Source organism: Dendrobates tinctorius, unplaced genomic scaffold (assembly GCF_039654945.1).
Source record: "Dendrobates tinctorius isolate UK_male_01 unplaced genomic scaffold, ASM3965494v1 ptg000030l, whole genome shotgun sequence".
NCBI classification, from domain to species: Eukaryota; Metazoa; Chordata; class Amphibia; order Anura; family Dendrobatidae; genus Dendrobates; species Dendrobates tinctorius.
Window position 1 is genome coordinate 19,700,567 of NW_027361698.1, and position 12,681 is coordinate 19,713,247.

The following is a 12,681-nucleotide window of genomic DNA, read 5'->3' on the forward strand; positions in this document are numbered from 1 at the left end:
CCCTCGGGGGAGCGCCGCTGATCGCGGCCGGGTGTCAGTTGATGTGTTATCAGACCAAACAGGTTCTCTTTAAGTGTGCATGAAAGTAAATTCATATGTGCTATTTACAGAGTTTTTTGCTGTAACCCAGAACTTCACTCTTGGCAGTAAAAATGCTGTGTATAAAATGCAGCCAAAACTTGCCGCCTTTTTTGCTGTGTTTTTCTGGTGGGTTACATGTGTGATTTGTCTACAGTGCTTGTAAATACAGATAGTTTTCTTCACAAAAAAACACTGCAAAAACTCACCCAAAAAATGGTTTATGCTGCCTATTTTGCTGCATTTTTGCATGTTCTGATTGTTTCCTATGGGTGAAAAAACACGGCAAAATTATGAACAAATTAACATGCTGCAGATTTTTAAAAGACACTAGAATGTTAAGGCTGAAGCGTATAAAAAAATCAGTCCGATGTTGATCCAGAAAGGTAGGAGGAGTGTCATGCAAGTACAATGTGATTTTTCTCACCTAGCATCTGTATGACATCCTAATGACATGCGTGTGCAATCTGTATTCAATTCGTTTCTAACATCATCTTTTACATAATGTAAATCTCTATGTAATTTAAAGCTAGTTTCAAACTAATAAATCAATCTTAGATACAGATGTAGATATGATAGATATGATAGATGTATGAATATATATATATATAATCTGCAAGGAGTTAGTATTTTCTCCCCGTGTTTGCGTGAGTTTCCTCCGGGGTCTCCTGTTTCCTCCCACATTCCATTTTCCAAATAACTTTATTAAATTTTTAGAATAACAGTAATATTTTTACATTGACGTTTAAATGTAGTTGTTACAATGAAACAGAGGGAAGGGAAGGATAAGGGGTTCGGAATAGGTTTTAAGTTGCTTTATTAAGACATACAAAGGGTAATACAAGAGGAAGGGAAGGAGGGGAAATATTAACTAAACTAACAGTGTCATGTCTCTTCGATATATTGGGGATTGAATAACCCCATAAGGAAAAGACAAGACGAAAACTAACAGTATTATTTCTCTGTAATATTTTTAGGAGTAAAACCCCTATGGTATAAAGACAAGCATACATATTTTAGTACAACCTGCAAAAAAAGAGTATAAGTATAAAATCCTCAAAGTAAATATATGTAAACTTGTCGCGGTTGGTCCGAGTATCTAACCCAAAGACCAAAATGGAGGAAAGTTCAGCTTCTTTCTCAAATTATATTAGTGGAGCACGTAACCACAAACAAAGTCACTGCTAAATATAATCCAAAGATAAGGAATAATAAACTCTGACAGTTCACGATAGTAAAGATCCGAGGGAGTCCAAAATTCACGTATGGTGAAGACGGAGGTCTTGTGCCGATGGATGAAGAGTATTAGGAGGAGAGAGATTAGTGATCAGTCCGGCATTTTTAAGAAAGTCCATACCCTCCTCCGGAGAACATATGGGAATTATCTTGGAGGCAAAGTTGACAAGTAGTGTAGACGTTTGGGACCAATTATAATTAATGCCAGCACGTCGAAGCCCAATTGCTGTCTGGAAAAATGATCTACGTTTATGTATGGTATTCCTAGATAAGTCTTTGAAGAAAATTAAATTTTTATAAGGTGACGAGAGGAAATTTGTATCCTTAGACATACCAAGGAGGGTATTTCTCACCCAATTAGGGTAAAACGAGACAATGACATCACTGGTTAAGTCAGACGGCAAGGAAGAAGGTCTTCGAATTCTGAATATTTTCTCAATGAGATTTTCTCCTTTAGTTTCCGGAATTAGATAGCACATCATTGAGGAGACGTACTCTCTGAGTCGGGATGGATGGATTGCCTCAGGAATGTCTCTGATTTTCACATTATTCTTTCTCTTTAAATCTTCATAATTGGACAAACAGCTTTTGAAAGAGGCAATATCTTTCTGGATGTTTCTCAGAGAGTCCGAGAGCTCATGAAGGTCTGAAACTTCTTTAGAAGACGAGAATTCAAATTTTTTAAACATAGATTTTGCATTTTGAAGAGAGATATCTGGTATGGTATTAGGTTTTACTACACTATCCTTGACTATTATTGACAATATGTGTTTCACAAGTTGCTTAATCAAGTTTCCCAAAGCTTTGACTTTATCTGTTCCCGAGCCACCCCTACTGCTGACTCCCAAGTCATTCAACGATGCCAAGAAAGCTTTACATAGCTTAACCAGGAAATCATCAGTAGGGCAACCCTCAGAAACTAAGACATTGTCAAGCGATAATGAGATAATAAATGTCTCCTCAGTAGCAACATAAGTTTTCTTTTGAATCATAGTAGGCTTATCGTCATGAGATATCTGTTTGACTTTGAGATCCTCATAGCTGGCAGAACTCTCCGAAAGAAAAGAGCATATCGAAGAGGCCTCATCCGTATCACTTCTGTCAGTCAAGTCAATCAAGTCACTTTCTGAATTTATAGCAGAGATCACCCCTCAGAAGACTTCTCTGAATATACATTTTCTGCCTCCTCCTCGCCGTCAGACGAAATGTATGATTCATTATGATTTAAGCCTGACTGGTCCTTAATATGAAGCTCCTTGATAGTATATGTATAAGAAGGGTCTTGAATACCAGAATTATTAAGTCGACATCTATTTTTCCAAGTATAGCAGAAAAACAATCAATAGATTTCTTACAAGTGTCTTCAATAAGCTTATAACAACTTTCACCCAAAGATTGTTTAGAGGACGCATCTGAAGACTCCTTTTCTGAGAAAACATAAACTGAATCCCCCCGCCCCATATTCAATGAGATTTTAGATCCATTCTTTTGTAGTTCCTTTTTAATATCAGATTCTACTAATAATTTGCCCCTTTCATTATTTTGACGTTTCGTATAAATATTTAGCTCAGAAGAGGATAGGGCCCCCCCCCCCGCAAATTAGTGGTGATTTTATACTTCTCTCCCCATTGAATAGCTGGTTAGACATATTTGCTGTTGATATTCCCTCCATAAAACGAGTATCAATGAGGACCCCCTTCCCACAACCGGTCAGAATCTTAGGCTTTATTACCTCCTTGATATTAAGAAAAGCCCCCATAGTATCCTGCTCCGGGGAGGGTTCTCTCCACATCACCGTTCCCACCGCCAACAACCTTGCCTTGCTTATGCCCACAGCACCCGGTATAAACTCTGCTGCATCGTGCCGCAGAGCACTGCTGATATACCTGATGGAGGGTGGGATAATGGTGCATGTGGTGTAGATAGCGTCGGACCATCGGTAGGCTTGTGTAGCGACGAAGCAGGAAACTCAGCTCTGCTGTTCCCCTTCAGCCGCACAGCCGCGGCTCTCCCTGTGATCTCCCGACTTCTCTTCTGACTTTCCTCATCTGAAGCCAGGACCGCGCTCAGCTCCAGGGACCCCACCGCCGATGCCCGACTTACTGATTGGACTCCTGGTGAATCTATGTGCTGGCTGCAGGAAGACAATCCGGCCGGTTCAGAAAGCAGCGACGCAGGAGCTCTGTCCATGTTGTTTCTCTGCAGCCGCGCGACCGCGGCTCTCACCGCAGTCTCCCTGCTTTCATCTACTGAAGCAGGGGCCGCACTAGGCGTAGAGGAGCTCACAGCCGATGCTCTTCCTGTTGATTGGACTCCATGAAGGCTCCTTTTCTTCCTCCCTCCCTGTGGATCAATTGCTTGTAGCGGCGGCTTGTTCTGTTTACCTCCAGCAGGAGGAAGGTCTAGGCCGGAGATCCTCCCAGAGCTTCTTAGAGCTGCCACATGTTCTTTCTCCAACGGAGCTGCTTGTTTCTTCCTTAATCTTCGTCCAGGCATGTTCACCTTGGCTCGTAGCTCAAATACTCCACAATTTAGTACTCTTCTATAAGCTTAAGTTAGGGAAGAGCTGGAGCTCCCGAGAAGCACGACCCCTCAACTCCCCTGCAAGCCCCCTCCCCCATTCCAAAGACATACTGATAGGGAATTTAGATTGTGAGCCCCATCGACCGTGCCAAAAATGTCTGTAACGCGCTGTGGAATTAATGGCGCTATATAAATGAGTGGAATAAATAAATAAATATATCTATATAGTGGGTATGGAAAGTATTCAGACCCCTTTAAATTTTTCACTCTATTTCATTGTAGCCATTTGGTAAATTCAAAAAAGTTAATTTTTGTTCTTATTAATGTGTACACTCTGCACCCCATCTTGACTGAAAAAAAACAGAAATGTAGAAATATTTGCAAATTTATTAAAAAAGAAAAACTGAAATTTCACATGGTCATAAGTATTCAGACCCTTTGCTCAGAATTGAGTAGAAGCACACTTTTAGGGTCATTGTCTTGTTGGAAGGTGAACCTTCGGCTAAGTCTGAGGTCCAGAGTACCCTGGAAGAGGTTTTCATCCAGAATATCTCTGTACTGCATTCATATTTCCTTCAATTGCAACCAGTCGTCCTGTCCCGGCAGCTGAAAAACACCCCAAAGCATGATGCTGCCACCACCATGTTTCACTGCTGGGATTATATTGGGCAGGTGAAGAGCAGTGCTTGGTTTTCTCCAGACATACTGCTTAGAATTGTCAACAAAAAGGCTTATCTTCATCTCATCACACCAGAGAATCTTATTTCTCATAGACTGGGAGTCCTTCATGTGTTTTTTAGCTAACTCTATGCGAGCTTTCATATGTCTGGCACTGAGGAGACACCCTGCCATAAAGGCCGGACTGGTGGAGGGCAGCAGTGATAATTGACTTTGAGGAACTTTCGCCCATCGCCCAACTGCATCTGTGTAGCTCAGCCACAGAGATCTTGGGGTTCTTCTTTACCTCTCTCACCAAGGCTCTTCTCCCACGGATTGCTCAGTTTGGCTGGACAGCCAGGCCTAGGAAGACTTCTGGTGGTCCCAATCTTCTTCCATTTAAGGATTATGGAGGCCGCCGTGCTCTTAGGTACCTTGAGTACTGCAGAGGTTATTTTGTAACATTGGCCAGATATGTGCCTTGCCACAGTTCTGTCTCTGATCTCCTTGGCAGTTCCTTTGACCTCATGGGTCTCATTTGGTCTGACATGCACTGTGAGCTGTGAGGTCTTACATAGACAGGTGTGTACCTTTACAAATCAAGTCCTATCAGTTTAATTAAACACAGCTGTCTGAGCAAAGGGTCTGACTCTGAATACTTATGATTATGTGATTTTTCAGTTTTTCTTTTTTAATAAATTTCTAAAAATTTCTAAATTTATGTTTTTTCAGTCAAGATGGGGTGCAGAATGCACTTTAATGAGAAAAAAATGACCTTTTTTGAATTTACAAAATGGCGGCAATGAAACAAATAGTGAAAAATGTAAAGGGGTTTGAATACTTTCCGTACCCACTGTACAGTGGTGGCCAAAAGTATTGGCACCCCTGCAATTCTGTCAGATAATACTCATTTTCTTCCTGAAAATGATTGCAATCACAAATTCTTTGGTATTACATCTTCATTTAATTTGTCTTCAATGAAAAAATAAAAAAAGAATTGTCTTAAAAACAAATCTAATATATAAAGCTCAAAGTGTGTATGTATGTATGTGTGTATGTCCGGGATAAGCATCCACACCGTCGCAGCTACAGCCACAAAATTTGGCACAGTCGCACGTCTGGACCCCGGTTAGTTATAACAAATTATAATTATCCTCCATCCCATAGACCCATGCACATATACCCATCATACATATCCGCCATCCCATAGACCCGTGCCCATATACCCATCATACATATCCTCCATCCCATAGTCCAGTCCCATATACCCATCACACATCCTCCATCCCATAGTCCCATGCCCAAATACATATCCGCCATCCCATAGTCCCGTGCCCATATACCCATCACACATCCTCCATCCCATAGTCCCGTGCCCATATACATATCCTCCATCCCATAGTCCCATGCCCATATACCCATCATGCATAGCAGTCAATATCACACATGACATGAGGGTTATCGTGATTCATGTGAGCTCGGACACCCACAACTACCCCTGGACGAACACCACCCACCACTTCTTTAAAAAAAAAAAGAAAAGGAAACACAATCCCCATTAAATACACCAGTCAAGTAATGGATTTAATGGCCACAGCAGCCTTTTATTAACAAGAATTACAAACATTTATTTAACATTTCCAAGCCAAACAAATTTCCCATAGGAGGTGGTCCTCGAATCCCCAAAGTCTTAAAGCCACCAGTTCCCATAAAGTTCCAGCTTGGCCCCAGGTTGAGTCTTACCCCCAGCCGTTCAACACCAGCTCGGTGGCATACCGTAGTCAACCCTGCCAAACCGAACCCATGACGGGTTCCCTGTTTATCCATCCAATCCACGGGATTAATTCACCCCGTCCACATAAATTCCCCCACAGGGAGTCCAGGACCTGTTAAGATCCCCCCCACCAATTCACCATTCCACCGATCCACCGACTTCGAGGACCTCCCCCCACGCCACCAACATAAATGTTCTGACCCCTTAAACATTTATGTCCCCCCACACTTTTAAACCGATTTCAATACCCTCCTGAATGTTAAGGCACCACAAATCAGTCCCCACCGCATTCAGATGCACCCCATCTGATCTCCAAAAACCACCTTCACCCGATTCCAGAGCTGAATGGCGAACCACCACGGCCCCATTCCTCGCCATGAAACGAGATATGGCCTTATTCACCTTTATCCTTGCTCTGTTTACCCCTTCCACTGACTGAGCTCCCCTCCAAACTTTACGAAACACAACGTCAGACCAAATAACCACCACCTCCGGAAATTCAGCCCACAGCCTTAACATGTCAAATTTTATATCCTTAATCAACTCCCTACATGGCCTCGAACCCAGGTCATTACCACCCAAATGAATGACAACAACATTAGGAGCACGGTCCAGACCGGCAAAACGATGAAATTCCGGAAGAAACTGCCTCCACACCATCCCCCTCTTTCCGATCCAATGCAGAACCACTGTCTCACGAGGGAAGCCTAATTGACGCCCATCCGGCCGAACCGCTGCTCGAATAGCCACCCAGAACACATACGAATGGCTCATTATCCAAGCGAGAGGCTGACCAAGCCCTGCAATAAAGCAGAAAAAACACCAACAAATTTAAACCCAATCTAACAAGATGACGACAGCCCACATTAAACCAAATTCGGGCGAACATAAGACCGAAATCTAGCCGATTCCCACCGTCCGATCCTTTTAACCACTTCGTCACCGAGGCCCAGTCTAGCTGCCTCCGTGGCTGCCACGATTAGAAAAGAATGACCACTATAATCCATTGCCGATAAACCTTCCAACTCCAAACAGCGACGAAATATTGCCACGAACTGAAACCAAGGCAACAACGAACCATCGGCATGTACCAACAGCGGATCCTGCGGGATTCCTCCCCTACCCATAGGACACAAAGGTGAACCAGGGACTGCGAACAAAACCACCTTGCATCCCCTCCCTGTAACGTCTGTTTTTGAAGAACGTAAAAATACCACCACTATATCCTCAAACACATCCACTTCTTCCCTCAGCACTCCCCCCTTTTTGTACCTAGACAGACTTACCAGTTCTCCCAGGCGAAAGACCCCGAAAAAAGCTAGAGCAAAAGCCGCCTTAAATAATTCCACTTCCCAACTCGAATAACACACTTGTGTCAAATGTTGACCAATACTCAGCAGAATCTTGTACGAAACTGGTCTCCTACTGTCTGCCGATCTCCAACCCTTCCTCCAACCCCTTAACACCTGAAGCACCAAAAAAGATTTAGTCAAATCCTTTAGGCCCTTTGACTTAAAAACAAAAGCTAGGCCCGCCACGAACTTATTTACCATAGACACCGACCAACCCAACTCCCAACAATGACCCAATAACAAAACTATTTTACTCTCGTCATCCATAAAATCCCCTAATGATGAACCCCAACTGTCCCACATGCTCCATGCCTTTTCGTATTGATTCCATGACCTGTCTGACAATGAACTGGAAAGCAAATCCCTCACTGCCCGCAAGGAAGATTCCATAAGTCCATTGGGCATTCCCGGCTCACCGGTTCCTTGTGTAGAGCCAGCTCCCGAAATCGATCCCACTGTGAAAGAGAAAGAGCATCAATGATAGGATTACGCGGACTTGCCTTGACCTCGGATACGATCCATAGATTAAACGATAAACCCACAAAAGCCAAATGCTGCAACACTTTTACCACTGCTGGGGTATCAGCAGATAAAGCATTTCTCGCCGCCGCCACTCCCGATTGCTCGCATGAGAAACGAATCTTCGAATTTTTAACTTCCTCTCCCCACAAAGCCAAAGCCGCTACAATTGGGAATAGGTGCACCAAATCTGGTTCGCCAGTAAACCAAGTTCAATCCACGCATTCGGCCAACTCGCCACCATCTATTTTCTGCGAAAGTACAAACTAAAACCTTGCCTCAAATCGCTGTCAATGAGAAAACCGAGCACTTCAGCATCTGTCACCGGTTGAATCCAAATAGATCTGCCATTGTACTCCTCGAGAAAATGAGACCATACTTTCAAATCATTTTTCAATTCTCTTTCGAGTCTGACAAAATGGACTCGAGTGGAATATTTGCAAATTTATTAAAAAAGAAAATATAGTCCAGTCCCATATACCCATCACACATCCTCCATCGGCATTATTCTACATGCAAAATTCAGCTTGCCCAGCAACGATTGTAAATTTCGTAGCATAATTTTTTGAGAACCTTGGGCCCTCGAGACATCCTCCCGCAATGCAATCAATTTATCAGAGGGCAATCTGCATTCCATAGCCATGGTATCGATTTCAATGCCCAGGAAACTCAACACTGACAATGGCCCAACGGTTTTCTCAGCCGCCAACAGAACCCCAAACCTTTTAGACACACTTTCCATAGTATGCAACAACAGTGAACAATCTGACGCGTTAGCAGGGCCAACAAACAAAAAGTCGTCAAGATAATGAATGCAAGAGTTCAAGCCTGAGACGTCTTTAACAACCCATTCCTAAAACGTACTGAAAGTTTCAAAGTATGCACACGAAAGCAAACAACCCATTGGAAGACAACGGTCCACGAAAAAGCCGCCATCCCAGAAACAACCTATTAGGTGCAAACTATCACGATGAACAGGCAACAAACGAAACGCGGCCTCGATGTCCGTCTTTGCCAATAACGCTCCGTTGCCACACAACCGAACCCAATCCATGGCCGCATCAAAGGACGTGTACAGTACCGAGCACAACTGTGGATCAATCTCGTCATTAACCGATGACCCTTTAGGAAAAGATAAGTGATGAATAAGCCTGAACTTGTTGGGCTCTTTTTTAGGGACCACACCAAGTGGTGAAACCCTCAAATTATTAAGCGGTACTTCAGCAAACAGGCCCGCCATCCTGCCCAAACTAACTTCTTTTCCTAAATTATCAGACACCACCTCCGGATATTGTAAAGCCGACTTCAAATTTTTTGTACTCAAACGAATTTCTTGGTCAACAAAAGGGATCTTAAAACCATCCCTAAAACCTTCATACAACAAGCAGCAGCATCCGAGTACCTACTTAGGAAACCTGCCATCGCGTCCAGCCGCACTGGTGTCTCCCCTCTTTTCAACATTGTCACCGCCCTTTGCTCTGGTATTCCTAAAACATTTAACTGCGCCTTGAGAGCCCCCACAGGCTGCACATTCATGCTTAAACTTGCATTTACTCCCGAATTTACATGTCGCTTCGTTAAATGCAAAGCACAGCCTTTTCTGCATAGCAACCGAGTGTCCTGACTGCCCGAAGCCCCCGGTGCCCCCCTGAAAGGGCTGACTACCCGACCCCAGCCTAGACCGAACCAATACCTTCATCCAAAGAGCGATGTCCTTATGATCCCACCGTATATTGGGACGAACTGCTTGCCGTTGACGAAATTGCTCGTCATGACGCAGCCAGCCCTGACCCTCATAAACTCGATACGCCTCCCCTATCGCGTCCGTATAACAAAATAGGTCTGCACAATTCTCCGGGGTCTTTTCCCCAATAATGCTGGCTAAAATAGAAAATGCTTGCAACCAATTGGGGAAGGTCCTGGGTATTAAGCGATACCTCCTCCTTTCTTCCTCATCTTTTTTAAAATCATCTTTCCTCTGCCTGTCCAAATTGAAACGTTCCAGTGGTAATAATGAAAATATCTCAACATACTCCCCTTTCCATATTTTTTCCCTCATCCCCTGCTTCAAGTGAGCCCCCAATGGACCCTCAAAGCATACATACACCTCCCCTTTTGCAGCGTCATCCAAGCGCACCTCTGACTCCTTATCTTTTTCGCTGACAGTCTCCGCCACCACCGATGGCTCCTCAGTCCGAAGACTACTCCCTGCCGCTTCACTGCCATCACATGAAGCCGCATGAGTTCCCGCACGCGCATCCCCTAAACTACCTGACTCAACTGACATATCCGTATGACCCACCGGTGTATTGGGACCCCCTACCGACACTGCCGAAGGTGAGTTAGCTGTATACCGCCCCCCTGACCCCCACATCAAGGACAATTCCCTCAAGCCATGCAAAACTAAACCAGCTACCCCAGCACCACCCCCACAATAGCCCTCTTGCCCTCTAGATTCAGGGGAAGCTAAATAGGAATTAAAAGGATAAAGATTAGCACTCTCACCTAGCTGCCTGGGTGCTGTGAGCCCAGCAGCCGAAGGTCCTGAATCCAGGGATGAAGGGCCTTGTGCAGGTCCGCTCCTGAGCTGATCCAGAGATGATCCTGCAGCTCCTGAGACTCCCCGACCCAGCAGCAGCCGGCCATCCCCCATAGCCGCATCCACTACCGAGCCAGGGACCCCCGAAGCCGCTGATGAAGGTGTAGGTGGCTGTAGCAGGCCAGCATCCGGCTGTCCATATCGGTAAATGCCTGTGCTCTCTGCTGACAGACTGGAATGAGCGCAGACTGAGGCAGCTGCCGGCTGCCCGCCTCCTCCTGACTGTATCCCGGGCTCCCCAGCCCCCAAACCGCCACCGAGCTGACTCCCAAACTCCTGCACCGCTGGGGGCAGAGCGTCGCTGCCTGAGCCAGCCACAGACTGTGACTGGCCGCCGCTCTCCATGCGCTGAGGGACCACCCGTTGAGGCCCCCGCTGTCTCACCTCCCTGCCTCTTCCACGCCGAGCAGGCTCCGCTCACACACAGGAGTCCGCCGCTCCAGCTCCAGAGAACCCCCGGCGTCTTGCAGATGCTGTGAGGGAGGCTGACTCCTGCCCCCGCTGTAGGCCCCGCCGACCAGAAGGATTCCTCCCGGCATTCTGAGGTGGAACCGCAGGCCTGCGTCCAGCGCTCGTTACCGGAGGGTCCCTGGAGGGGCTCCTAACACTCTCAGGAACCAGGGAAGCTCCGGTCACCGACCCTTACAGCAGGCTGTCCACCGAAGCCTGCAGCCAGCCTGTCCCATGGGAGCCCGCCACCTCACGCAGCCGTTGCAGCAACGACTCCACATCCATAATGTCAGGTACCACAAATAGCTTCTTCCTCTCAGCCGGGGTACCTAAAATGGTTCCCAATCTAAAATGGCCGGATCCTATATACTGGTCCTCCACCCCCCTTCCATAAGTCCACTCCCTTTTCCAATTTAACCCCTCCTCATTCCTTCAACCAGGCTAAAACAAAAAACTCCCAACTCCACAAACCCGCCTCCTAAGTAGATTAACCCTTTTGCTAGCTCAGGTCCTGTACGCTTCCTTATTCCCACTATACCCTGTCATGTCAGCCTCCCAGTGAGGCTAAGGGCCCCGTACGGCTTCTCTGGATAGGATTAGATACACAGCTCAGCAGTCAGTATCACACAGGATAGGATTAGATACACGGCTCTGCAGACAGTATCACACAGGATAGGATTAGATACACGGCTCAGCAGTCAGTATCACACAGGATAGGATTAGATACACGGCTCAGCAGTCAGTATCACACAGGAGAGGATTAGACACATGGCTCAGCAGGCAGTATCACACAGGATAGGATTAGATACACGGCTCAGAAGTCAGTATCAGACAGGGTAGTAATAGATACACGGCTCAGCAGACAGTATCACACAGAATAGGATTAGATACATGGCTCAGCAGTCAGTATCACACAGGATAGGATTAGATGCACGGTTTTTATGTGCAGAACCTTTTGGTGGGGCAGTCCAAGAAAGGCAAGCAGAAGAATTCCACATTTGAATGGACTGAAGAGTTGGAGAGGTCTTTCACCAGATTGAAGATGGCTCTCGCAGGTGACGAAGTTCTGGCCTACCCAGATTATGACAAACCCTTTGCGCTGTACACGGATGCCAGCAACATGGGATTAGGAGCAGTACTGTCGCAGGTACAGAATGGAAAAGAGAGAGTGATCTCCTACGCCAGCAGGAAGCTGCGTCCCACTGAGAGGAAACCTGATAATTACAGTTCTTTTAAGCTGGAGTTCCTTGCCATAGTCTGGGCTGTCACCGAAAGGTTCAAGCATTACCTAGCTTCGGCCAAATTTACAATCTTCATGGACAACAACCCGTTGACCAACTTGGACACTGCCAAGCTAGGAGCACTGGAGCAGCGATGGATGGCTCGGTTATCCAATTATGAGTTTACCATCAAGTACCGGGCAGGGCACAAGAATGCCAATGCTGATGCGCTATCCAGGATGCCTAATCTGCCAGATGCAGGAGAAGACCCTG